Raw genomic sequence first — 13,778 nt, forward strand, 5'->3', positions numbered from 1 at the left:
CGAGGGCCCGTTACTGTTCGCCTCACGTTTAACTAAATCTCTTCAGATGTAGTTTTGAACTCTTAAGCAGCCCGCTGTGAACTAAATCGGAATTTGGCATGGACAAGGAGTACATCAGATAAAGCGTTGTGTAGACATAAAAAACTGTCCCCTCTCACTGTAAGTACATTTCTTGGAGGCTGGTGGCTCCTGAACTCATGACCGCCGCTTGACTTGCTACTGACTCTTGTTTGGCTGAAAATGTTCCCGACCAGGGCCTGAGCCACAACGAGTACAGTGAGTTCTGGGTACTTGCTGTAGGGGTTCTGGGACAGCATGGGCCCCAGCACTCGTGTAGATGAGTGAAGTCAGTGTGGCACCCTTAGAGTATCGCGAGCACTGGTGGTGATTCAGCTGTCCTGCTTTGTTGTTTTCGAAAAAAGCCCTGCTTGGCAGTGGGGGAACGTGTCCCGTGAGCAGCCTGGCTGGCAGAACTGTAGCAATGTGACTATACCACAACAGCCATGCCACATTTACTGGGTTATTACATAGGTTATTCTGAAAGGAAAGTGATTCTGGTGTAAAGCAAAGCAGCGATATCAGAAAGAAGTCATTTTTATTCCCAAGCAGTCTCCCCACGGAGGGTTATGCTGGAGGAATTGTAGTGGCAAAAGTAGGCAGCTGAAGGTCCGACTGCCTCTTTCCCTGTGTAGGCAGGTGGTCAGACTTTTCAAACAGATTTTGCATTGCTTCTCCCTTACTGGAATGGGAAAATGGAACTGAGTGGAAAGAAGTGACTGTGGGGCAGATACCCTCTTGAAAAAATAAATGTTCAGTGAAAGTGTCTGTTGAGCAGTTGCGGCCTGATCCTCACAGTTCCCGTCTCTCTGGAGGAAAAAGGAAGTGAGGAATATAAATCTATATGATCAAAGTAACACAGCTATTAGTAAATAATATTTCTTCTTCCTTCAAGTGCTGCCTCCGTAAATTTCCGTTTCTATGTATACCTGTACTGGTTCTCAGAGGAGGTGAGTTTGAGGTGTAGTAATTAAATAGAGAATGATTTCCCGAAATGGGAAGTTACCAAGCTAAGAAAGAGCTGTCAGTTTGTGAAGGTCAGATTCTACATAGAAGTTCTACACAGAAATTCTGTGGAATGGCCAATGTTTATTGACCTGGTATAACATGAAGTGCTCAAAACTTGGAGCTCTGTAGTGATAGAAGGATATAAAGGTGTATAAGCAAGACTTGAAGAAGGTTGAATTTTGTTTATAAGCTCTGAATAGCAAATGCTGATTCTTGGGGTTTTGTGCAAGAAGACATAATTTAATCTTACGTTCCTTTCCACACTTCAAAAAAGTTCATGACGGCTTCTTTAAGAAAGTCTTATTATTTTTTTTTTCAAGCTGGTTGGTATAGGAATTTATTTATAAACCTTTTTAATAATGCAAAGTTAAGGTCAGTATTAGTATATGCCATTTCAGAGTGTCAGCTTCAGGTGTCTCTCAGCCTCTGATAAACAGAGATAAGGGAATACTTAGGAAGTGGAAACATATACATAGGAAATATGGTTAATAAACACATCAGTCTTTTAACGCAGCCTGGATTCTGTCATGTGAACTTCATTACTGGAAACGATTAAACATGGTAATGCCATAAGTAGAGGTGAATAAACTTTGTAATTTGTTTCTAGGATGTAGGTGAGAATCTTTCGGTTTTGCTACAGTTATGTGCGAGAAGGATAGCACGTTAAAGGAAGCTACTACTGCTGTGATATTTGAACATAGCTAGATTTTCTTCTAGTTTTATCCAGGAGATAAGCAGACTGGGCTTATTTATAACATTACCTTTACTATCTTTATTATTGTCTATATCATAATACATCATGGTATCTGTATAGCATGAGTCAAATGTGTCAGAATACCCTTCAAAGAACATAAGGCTAAGACTGTGACATACGCTTGAACTTACCATTTACTATTTTTCAGTTGTGTTTGTTCTTTTTAATTTGTGTGGCTCAGCAGTTGAATTCAGATCGTCATAAATATTTTGCAAGGGAATTTAAATGTACCGAGATACCTGCTTTCAGATTTAAAGTTAGTGAAGTCCTTAGTATTTTGAACAGACGAGAAAATATGTGGAGCAACTAGTGTCAGTTTTGGGAAGTGCAGTTATCATCTGAGTGTACAGGTAGGAGCAGAAGCTGAGCGAAGGGATCTAATAGCATGATGAGGATTATGCCTGATGGAAGTAATTGGTAGCATCACATTATTCGTAAACTGCCAGCAGCTGTTGTCTGGCAGCACACCTTTAGGTATTTTTGTGATTCACGCAAGAACTTTGTACGGTCACCTCACTTTACAGCTAAGCTGTGTAAATTTACCAGTACAGGTTTTTTCTTCTCAGCAGTGAAAACAAGGCTACATTCTGTCCTTCCACACTGATGGATAATACTCGGCGTGCCATGAGGTGGAGTTTTGCAGCGTTGGAGCAGGCTAGGAGACAAACCAATGCTCACCTTAGTTTGCATCTGAGAAAGTGCAGTATTTAAGACACTAGTACGGGAAGGTTGCACCCCCGCTACCATCAGGGACATTTCACTGGGTGAAGCAGGTGGACTTCAGCTCTTGGAGAGTGGCTCTGCTTTTGCTTTAGCTGAGTTGGACTTCTCAAACACAGTTTTGTCTTGCCAGTTATTTTAAGATAAAAAGCTTTCATTGTCAGGTGAATTCGCTGTCAGATGAAATGAGAGTGGAATCTCTCAATAGCTCATCAACAGCACACTTTTCAGTGAGTCCGTTATAACATTATATGTGTTTTTTAAAACACTCTCCCTAAACTGTGGGATGTGTGATTCTGCTTTATAGCTTATTTATTCATCTTCTTGTTGGGGCCAGCATGTATCACAGCAAATTCTGCATCATAGAAACCACAGCGTGAGAAACACTCAATCACAGATTCCCCAGCGTATATGCTCAAAGTTAGTGTTCCACTTCCAGAATAAATTCTGAGAAAAAAAAGCGTTAAATTTTGAATTTTGTATCTTTCACTCAGAAAGAAAAGCAGAACAGTCTTTCTAAAGCAGTCAGAGAATTCATTTAAATTATTTTGAAACAAAGCTGAGCTTGAGAGTCCAGGATCAGAGGCTTCTGCCTAAGCTGTGGCTTCTGAAAGTTAATGGTCCCAGCTCCCTGTTTCCCTGTCAACTGGGTGGACAGAGACCCAGGAATCTGGAAATCTGGAGTGAGAACTTGGGCAGGAATTTCAAGGGTTGGCAGTCTGAGCTTCTGTGCTTCTGGCTTTTTTTGGGTAAAAGCCTGACTGTGCTGAGAGTCCTATTAGAAGTGAAGCTGAGAGTTTTTTCTGGCTCTCTGCTGCATCACCGGGGTGAGGGTTCCTGTGGCTTCAGGGCAGAGAGCTGGAATATCAGGAAGCCCTGACTCTGGGACAGTCTTTATGGCGGGAGTTCCCCACAGCTGTGAACTCTTCAAGTCCATTTGCCGTAGCAGCTCCTCTGGTAATGAAGAAGGAAAACTGCCGGAGTGGTTTCATTAAAGCATCTTGCGGTTAGTCAGAAGTTTATAAAACCATTATTTTTTGCTTATGTTTCTGCTTGTGATGTAACAGAAATTTTCAGTTTGGTCAGAACATTTCTGGTTGGTTCTCTCCACCATATACTACAGCCCACATCATTTCATGGTGTTGAGAATAACACGTTGCTTGTCTTTGCATACCACGAATACGAGGTGTGAAAGCTGGTGTAACATGAATGAACAGGACTTGCAAGGATATTTTTTATGGGAAAATAGGTGCCCAGACAGTCACAGACAAGTTTTTAGGGTATGTCTTTACCACAGAGTTCCCCATGGCTCTTAACAGAAATCCTCTAAACCAGCTGAAGCCACCTGGACAATTTGGGACTATAAACCAATGTGTCTGGTCTCTGAACATGACTTCAAAAAAACCTGAGTCCTGTCAGGGTACAAAAGCAGTATTCGGCTGATGTTAACTCCACTTGATTGGCCCATCAGGGAATATGAAGTACAGATTATTTAGCACATCACGTCAGCTGCTAACACAAACCTTCAATTACCTGCGTTCAATTTTGCAACATAAGCTAGGCTAACTAGAAGGCAGATAAAGCAAACCATTTTGTGAAGGAATGAAGACTCAAGAGGCCCGCTTGCCTATGGTCTGCATACTTTTACTACCTGCTGTAATTCACCTCAACAACATGTCTCTATTTATGTTTGTTACAACGAGACAAAAGAAGCTGCTGTGGAAAAAAAAAAAAGTATTTCTTAGCAGGGACTTTAATAACTCCACTGACGATTGCAGTTTACCAGCCATGTGTATGCCATCCCTTGCTCCAGTGCTTGGGGTGTCCTTACGTCCTCTAAGAACGCTTTGTATAAGATGGCAATCGAGGAAACTCTGAAATGCTTTCAAGAGTTATCAAAGAGGTAAAGGTCTTTCTGAATAAGCAATATTGTGCATGACAGAGCTAAATAGTGGGCCTATATACTTCTGCCTCATAAGATTTGTTGCCTGCCGAGGGCAGGGCTGGAAATCATAGCCCGGCAGCGTTAAAACCAAGCAGTCACAAAACTCTGCTGAGTAGCTCAATGACTGGCATGTCAGATAGGATTTCACAGATTTTCTCCGTGGTGATGTGGTGCATGTGCAGTTCACTCTGTTACATAAATTGATGTGAATCAATTCATATTTGATATGGAAGCTTTGGTTTGGGAAATTCTTCACAGTAGCTTTCACATAATATGTGCTAAGGCACCATGCGCTGCATTGCTGCATATAGAATGTATATTCTGTATAAACTGTGCTTTTCGAGGCTATTTTCCAAACAGTAAAAACCATTTTTCCCCACAGGTGGGAAATAACAGTGGAATCGGTAACCATTTGTCATATATTTTCCTAGACAATGTATGTTCCATTCATACGTGTAATTTAGCTTTTAGAAGAAAGATTTTTCTAATTCAGTCGCATAATTTGTCTTTAGGAAAGCAGGGAGTTCATCTCAAACAAATATGTTTCTCGACACATCATTCGCAGAACTACCAAGTCCCTTGGCATATGCAGGAAAGTACCTGTGTACCTAGCAGTCATTCTCATGAGTGTTCTCCTTTGAACATGCTAAGAAGTCAGTGTTTTTGGCTCATGTTGAATGATATCAGAATGGTGCCAAAAACTACCTCACACTTCTTGCATCACGCATACTTCTGGAGGTTTATGCACACTTCTGGGCTGTGTTGTCTGTGCCAGTGTAGCACATACCTAGTGTCATCTTTCTGAAGTGTCCATTTAGCCTGCGCTGACCTGAGGTTACAAATTTTACCCTTAAATAATTTTCTATTATGCCTCAATAAGGGGCATTGAGAGCATTTTGTCAGCAGCCTAAATCCTGACTGTATTAGATCAGCCTGGAGAAGATTAGAGCTATAGTCTGAGTCCCAGTCATGCACAAGAAAAGCTGGAAGAAGCAGGTGATTTTGTAAACAGCTAATTCTTATGGAGGCTGCTTTTTTGGGAGCCCATCATTCAAGTGACTGAGCTTGGCCTGGTTGCCCTCTCTCCTACTCCTGAGATGCACAGTAAATTTCAAGCATGTAGATCTTCGATTATTTACAATAGTCAGCCTTTGACTAGAAGTGGTGCTTAACATAGTTGTAATTAAAATGAAATACAGACTACAGTTTGGCTACGAGTTAGCATGTGGTTATAAAGCCACTTCATGTGCGTGGAGCACTGTCCAGCCACTAAATCTTGGAACTTCTGGCTCTGCAGGCTATTATTTTGCCAGGAATGGAGTTGTCAAAGACAGGTTGGACTATGTATGTTCTTCTAAACCTTGACATGAAGACTCCATTAACTTTGGCGAGAAATGAATCTAAGTAGGTGGTAGGTTCACACGCAGGTGGTGATATGTGAATCATTTCTTTCATTTGACTGGAAGATATATGGACAATGAAGATCCTTGGATGTAGATGTAAACTGATGTGGATACCAGATGAACTTGGACTGAACTTAAGGCCAAAATATATTAAAAAAAAAAAAGAAAAAAAGATGCAGGTTAAGGAGACACAGTGGCAGATGTTCAAACCATATGTTCCTGGACAGGTCTAATAGAAAACTTCTTCCAGTCTATTTTGTGTTTCCCTGTTAGTGAGGCTGTGGTTTGCAAAAGAATAGGCCGCACCTTCTATGTGCACTTGCAATCCAATTCTCTTAAGTTTTCCTCATGCAGGCAGGCACATAGGGCAGGAAATGTAAGACAGCCACAAACTGAGCTGAAGGTGTTTTTATTGCCAGAACTGAAGAACAAAGCACCAGAAATAACATGAATCTGTCAGGAGTGACCAGTACACCAGCTCATTGTTATCATCTCTATCTTCAGGAATCAAAGTTAATACATAGAAGAGCTCATTGCTTTAGCCCAACATGAAAGCATTCCTTGGGGAACCTGAGAGTCCTTAGTGATAGATGCACTGATCATTCATGTTCGCTTCTGTCATAATAATGTTAAAATGTCGTATCAAGAAGAAAAATCCAACTTTGGTATCTTTCAGTTATACTGGACACATTGAACACATTCAATGTATGTTAGGCCATTTCCTGGAATAGGGAGCAACAGTTGGGATCTCCTAATGAATATAGCACTTCAAAATAATACAAGATATAAGATATACAGTTCATTTTTTAGTATTCTCTGCATGAATGTGGTCGACCTGTGGTAAGATACAAATAATAAAGGCCCAGAAGTCCAGGTGAGCTGCCCTTAATCCCCAAATTTTTGTATGCAGCCTAGCTTCTACAGGATTTGAAATTCTGTGTATAATCAAGTGATTGAGTTAAGCACTGCATCCTAACCTTAAGGCATGTATTACAATCACTATCAAATGAACTTTAGGGATGAGCTGTACTGCTTCACGTAATTCGTTACAGATGTGAGGGAATCCCTAATTTCCCTAGGAATGGTCACTGCAGAGTAGATGTTTGAATGAGGCAAACAGACTGCACTTAACCCTTCCTGCAAAGGTTCGGTTCTGACTCTGGCAAAAACATGATTTAGAGTGATTGATTCTAGCATTTTGACCTTTCCTACTCCCCGTATGACTCTTTCGGGTGGGACCTGAATGGTGATTTAAAATAGGAATCATAGCATTCCAGGGATGGTACAAAGTTACAAATTACTTTGTGTGTCTGGGATAAGATTAGTAGGTAGAGGTCACCTCTTGGGTATGATATAGTAACGCAGTGTTGACTTCCAAAAAGGATTATAATCAGCCAATTTTCAGACCCATCAACTGTACTGTATTTTAGTATGGAAATACATAGTTTGCAGGACTAGTTGGTGAATTTTGCTAGCCAATCAGTCAAGTGTGGGTGGGAACCAAATAAGTTTCTAACGGCATTCAGCGTTTTTTGGAAACTCAAGAGTCAGTTGACAGTTCACAAGGAATATTTCTAACAGTCATTTTTTTCTAATGTTAAGTCTGAGTTGCTAGCATTGTACTTTCAGTGGAACTGTTTCTGATAAACTTGTCTGACTACATGTAATGGTGGAAGGCCCTGAGGACATTCTGTGCCTCTGGCAGCTTGAAGGAACCGAGGGATTGTGGAGGCTGTTCTCTCTGGACCGATGGATTTTCTGTATAACCTCACACCAAATACTCGGCTCTTCAGGGAGGCTTGTGTATCGCTCCACCAAGCATGGCTTTCCAAATGGTTTGCACTTTAACATCAAGGGCCCTTGTTTGTCTCAGGAGTAGGTAATCTGTACAGGCAAAACTTTGGGTAACGCTTCTAAGTGACAGCTGTATGTTCCCTGAGAGTGCTGTCGTACCAAGAAATCAGTGAACCTGTCTGGAAATCTGCAGAACTGAATTGTTTTGACATAGCTGAGTGGACAGGTAATAATTCGAGAGTTGCCAGTTTTTTTGTAGGAAACAATTTTTAGAAGTTTTAATAGCTGTTTTTAACATGATGGAAAAATGTGATTTCAAGCAGATGAGGTAGTAATTATGAGTTATTTATCCTTCTGGTTTGCTACAAGGAGGGAGTCATGTAAGACACACAAGGGACGCTTCTAGGAAAACATCTTGACGGGCAAACAGTCCGTTGCTTCTTTTGTTTCTTAATGATCTTTGATTTAGAAGTTTCTCAAATAGGATTCCACACTGTGTCTTGAGATCCATCTACCTACAGCCACTAGGATGAGGTGGAGTTCTGAAAAGATGTAACATTTAAGTGGACTAAATACCCTCTTTGACATCATTTTTTTTAAAGTAGCCAGAAATTCACCCATTGATGGGTAGAACTAGGATAAAAGCCTTTTCTTTGAAGAAAAGAAAATGTTACTAATAGAAGGAAAATTAGGCTAGCACTCAAAAGTAGAAAAAAATAATGGATAACAATTAATGACAAAACTGAGAAGGAAAGGTGAATAAAGAAATCAAGGTTCTGTCAGACATGCTTTATCGTCTCAGTCATGACTTATTCTAGAGCCTGCTGTACCTGTTTCCCTTAATTTTTCAGACCTCTTGATCATTGCCTTGTTATTTATGACCTTCTAGCTCAGGCCCAAACTTCAGCAGTACAGCACTTTGACACTTTATTCCTTGTGAGAGCAATGATCACCTACAGTATCTGTTTAGTTATGTACTTTGTTCATTTTTATACTTGTTATTAATATTACATTAATATGGAATACTTTCAGTCATGCATTGATAGGACAATGAAATTGGTTTATGTACCACTTAAGTTTTGAACAATCAAGGAAAGCATGGCTTCTGGTTAGCTCTGAAACGGAAAACATTTGCCATGTACTCTAATTCTTATTTGAGAAAACATTTTTTAACCTTTCTCATAGAAGGATGTCCTGTTTCAGTGACCTTACTTGTACAGTGAGCGCAATACTTGCTTGTTTGGGAAGTATTGTGAAAATGCAAAGCACTACATAAGTGCTAAGTACTGTTTATAATAGGATATCTTTCTGGTATTCTAGCTGCCATACTAAGATCTTCCTGGAAGTTGGCTTAACCAGGCTATGCTGGAGCTTTCCACAATGTTTAAATGAGAATAATGAATGTTTCATTGCTTCATTTGGCATGTAAGATATAGGCACTTACTGTCTATGACACTCCATAAAGTAGAAAAGAACTGTAGCACTGCAGTTTATGTTATTAAATTGTTATATGTGATAAACATGCATTTTTCATCAGTATCGTGTTCTGTTCTAACATAAAGAAACAAAACCTGAGACGTATTATGCTTTGTCATATAGGTTTAATGCTTTACGAGTCTGCGTATTCATAAACATTTTGTAATGTCTATTATCAACCTGGTGAAAAACAGCTGAGGTTCTGTTGGATCAATATATGTCAGAAGCGAGTGAATACTCAAGTATTCCTATTCAAGTGACTGATAAAAATTCTTCCATTTTGGTAGGCATAATTTTGCATTTTCCAAACAGGTAAAATATTCTGGAGTTTCAATTTCTTGAATTTATTTGTGGAAATAAAGCTTTGCTAAGAGACATACTGCTTGATACTATGATTTTGTTTACATATCTCTAGAAAGGAGACAATAGGAAATGATGATATCACTGTTTTACAGGTAGCCAACACCCTTGGCTGTGTGAATTTTGGCTGAGATGGTGAGGAGTGCTGCCACCCAAGTATAATTCCACCGCCAAATCCATCGATGTTTCATACTGAGAATGGGTAATTAGTTTTCACTAAAAAACTTTAGTTGACAATAAAAAATGCAGGTATCGCTACAGAAGGCTATTTGCAAAACCCATATTGAGTTTCTGGTACAATGTGCATCAAAATTAATTTTTGAATTATGGGTGAAACTGTCTGAATCATCTAGCTTTGGGAAATTTACTGATTACAGTGATGATACTGGAATAAGGCACATAATGAAATAGCTGAATACATTTACTCTCAGAGCCGGTATTATCTGCCAGTTTAATATGTTTCTAGCCTTTTCTTTTAAGCCTCTTGGAACTGAATCCACCATCTGTATTCTATATTTATTTATATGTTGCCTTGCACAGCAGCAATCTACATTTGATTCTGTCATCTAATTCATATTATGGTAGTCAACAGAGAAATATTAGAGTAAATTTTAAAGAAACTATGGAAGTAGTGTTGTATATGGAGAAAATACATGCTTCCTTCTGTTACTAAACATAAGTAGGTAGCAATTGAGACTTGTTGAACTCTAGTGTGAACTCTGAGCTACAGACTCAGAATGGTTATTTCTTGTTTTTGTGCTATAAATAATTCTGAGTAAATGAGCAAAGATGTCATGTAATGAAAAAAGGGAAATGATAAATTAATACGTTAATTTGTTTACTTGCTTGTCTAGATTCTAATGTGAATTTTACATTTGGAAGAAGAAATCATACCCCTTTACATCTCTAAGAGATTGAAATTTTCTAAGTTACAGAAAAATTGAAAAATTCTAAGCTTTTGAAGTGTTCATGCTCTAACAATTAAAGAAGTAAAAATAGCTGGGTCTTGTTAAAATCAGTAGCACATTTGCTAAAACCTTTAGCAGAGACATGTATGAAGCATGGAAAATCTGTGACGGGACTTTCTGTGATCCCTTTCTGGCCATATTCAAAATCCACTCCTAAAAAAAGAAGAGAAGGCTCATCAGCTGTTTGAAACCGTCATGTCTGTTGATTTCAGTTATGATAACTTCTACTACGTTGGAATCTGCCCCAGGTTCTTTCTCTAAAGACCCTTCAGTGCTGTCTTCTTTGAAAGGCATAACCATACCCTTGAAACAACAAGAAATTGACTTGTGCTCCATCTTGTGCATTATTCTTTTAGAATATGAAAGTGTAGTGGTATAGTTTAATCCTGGTGGTATAGTTTAATCCTGCCATCCGAAGTGCGATCCAGTTTCTGTCCACCATCTTTGATGATCTTACAATGCCTTCTTTGCTAACCAGACTCTATTGTACTGAATTATTATATTTGTTACTTTAAATTCCAAATATAGTAATATTATTATTATTACCAGTAAGGCAAGTGAACCAGAAAAATGTAGCATCCTTTTCAGATTGTACTTGTAGCATTGGGACTTAGAAAAAGGAATCTCAAGTTTTTCCACCAGTAAAATTAATAGCTTTGGTACACAAGCACATTCACTAAGAGATAAAGATCACTGTCATCTCTGTGGCACCACTTCAGAGACAGCCACCTAAAAAAGTGGTGACTTAAAGATGCCATGGAAATACCTAGAACTTTGGCTGTTTTGCTGGCCTTAACTGTAGGGAGAGTTCACCAAATCAAAAGAACTCCAAATGATACTTCTCCATTGCTGTCCTGGATGCTTCACATTCCATATGTCCTGCAGGAAAGAAATATCCTTCCCCCCCCCCCCCCCCCCAAGAACAAAGTGTTATTCAGCAGAGTTCACTTTGCAGGGCAGGAAGACTTTTTAAAGCTTCTAGCCTGCTGCACAAACATGTGCTGCATATGTTGTTTTCATTAGCAGTTTAAGTATCCTAGCAAGTCCTACTTAATAATCTATCTGATAAGGCTTGATTGTGCTTCACTGTGTTTAAATTTTTGGGGGAATTGTTTAGATAACAAAAGTGCTCCAGTGCCCACATTTGTGTAAAACTCCAAAATAAGAAAATGCAGTCTTTTGTATCTCAAGGTCTTAGATGAGTGAAATACCAAAAGGAGTTGCATATTGCAGTATTTTATTTAATATCTCAACATTAGCATACATGGTACCATGTTTAAATAATGTGTTTATACTTTATTTTCTGTATTTTTATTGATTGAGTTTCATAGCTCTTTGCAGTAGCAGAATCTACGGAAGGAAAAGGTAGTGTAGATCATCAAAGTTTTCTCTTGGCAATACAGGATTGTGCCCTGTATTTTTGAGAGATTCTTCTGACTTTGCCAGATTTGAACAGTAACATCAAATCATAGGTGATGCTATTTCTATTTGGCATTACATTTTCATTAAATAGTGTGCATTGAAAATAATGTGTCCTCACAGACGGACAGCATATTATATCCACTTGGTAAAATAATATGCATTACATCTTAAGAACCGATACTGGATAACTAGTAAAGTGTTTATTATTATTATTACCGTGCGGCAACTTTCTCCTGTCTAACTGCTCTCATTTATACAGCATAAGTGATAGAATACAAGCTTTCAATGTCTACTGGGCCTGAGTCTTAATATCTCAAAGCTATGTCTTCAAGGAAAACAATTCAAGCTACAAACCATAGCTGCTGCAACAAATAAGGAATTCCAAAGGAGGTTACAAGAATCTTGTTAAAGTTAACATGTTACAGACCTTCAAAATTCTATACTTCTGGACACATGCCTTTACCTTTCATTGGAGATATTCGTGCATGGTTCTAGTGATAGCATTGTTGTAGCTGTGGCTGTTTAGGGGCTTTTTCTTTTTACGTAGAACTCTTCCTTTCCCCTCTGCCCTGGCATTATTTTCACTGTTCCCAATGTTTTTACTTAAATCCATCATTTTGATAATTTTAACTGGACAACTCTATTTCATGTACTTATGGCCCTTCATGTGAAACAGTTCTGCCTTCATTTCCTGTTTATTTTTAGTTGCTAATTTTCAGACTTTTTCCATCCCCTTGGGTTTTTTAAAATCCTGTTTGGTACAAACCAGGGTGGTCCAACTGGCAGCCCAAGGAACAATTCCATCTGGCCTGCTGCATTTGCCAAGGAGGAGCTAAGAAATGCCTGTAAGGGCATGCACTGCCCTCACAAGCAAATATTACCTATTGCTCAGATACATAACCATGCTCAAAGTCCAACTGTTGTGCCATGTCCACACAGAAAAAGAGATTGGGACTAGAATTATCCTTTTTCCTGAGCACAGCCAAATATCTAGAGGGGCTAGCTGCTCTTTTAAAACAATCTTCAAAGGGGCTGCTACAAGTGCAAACTAGCACCTGTACCTAAAAAAGCTGGGCCACCATTCTTTTTCCTGGTTAGATTGACAGGAAAACTTAAGCCCCAGATCAGTTGGAGCTGATCAGAATTTCAGTATCAACCTCAACAAAACCAGTATTATAAATTCGTGGTACCATTGCTGGATTTGCAGTTGACTTCTACATGTACTGTCTGTCACTTCACTCTATCTTTTTTGCTTAGGCAAGATGAGTATAATGATAATAACCAAGCACTGTGCATTGAAATCGGTGTAAGAACCAACTATATTTTGTCTAACTGACAATACAATTCAAAAGGATTTAATTTAGCTTTGTTGGAGAATATTCTACGTTCAGATGTATGTGGGTACCTCACTTGAATTAAGTGCATCTGTGAACATGCAATTTCTCATAAGAAGTTATCACACAAGCTGAACTTACCTCACACACTGCATTATGTTGTACAAGAGTAGCCATTCTGTAGCAAAGTGAGCATGACTAAACATGAGTTCTAACCAGTGCGTCATAAAACAATAATATCATGTCTTTTGACGTGTATTCCATTTCCATTAAAAATATTTATAATGTTTAGCTGGAATAGAACAGACTACAGCTTGGCAAAAGACTGAAATAAGCAATCAGGAGCAATTTACCCAAGTGTACTTTTACTATAACCATATATCACTGAGTGATGACAACAGAGCTCTGCCAGTTTTAGTATCCTGGTTCAAAACATTGTAGCACATGGGGTTATCAAAAAGCATATAGTAGAAACATAAAAAAAATACATCATCTCAATTTTATACTAATGCCTTTTAGCATCCTGCTACCTTTTAA

Source organism: Cygnus olor, chromosome 4 (assembly GCF_009769625.2).
Source record: "Cygnus olor isolate bCygOlo1 chromosome 4, bCygOlo1.pri.v2, whole genome shotgun sequence".
NCBI classification, from domain to species: domain Eukaryota; kingdom Metazoa; phylum Chordata; class Aves; order Anseriformes; family Anatidae; genus Cygnus; species Cygnus olor.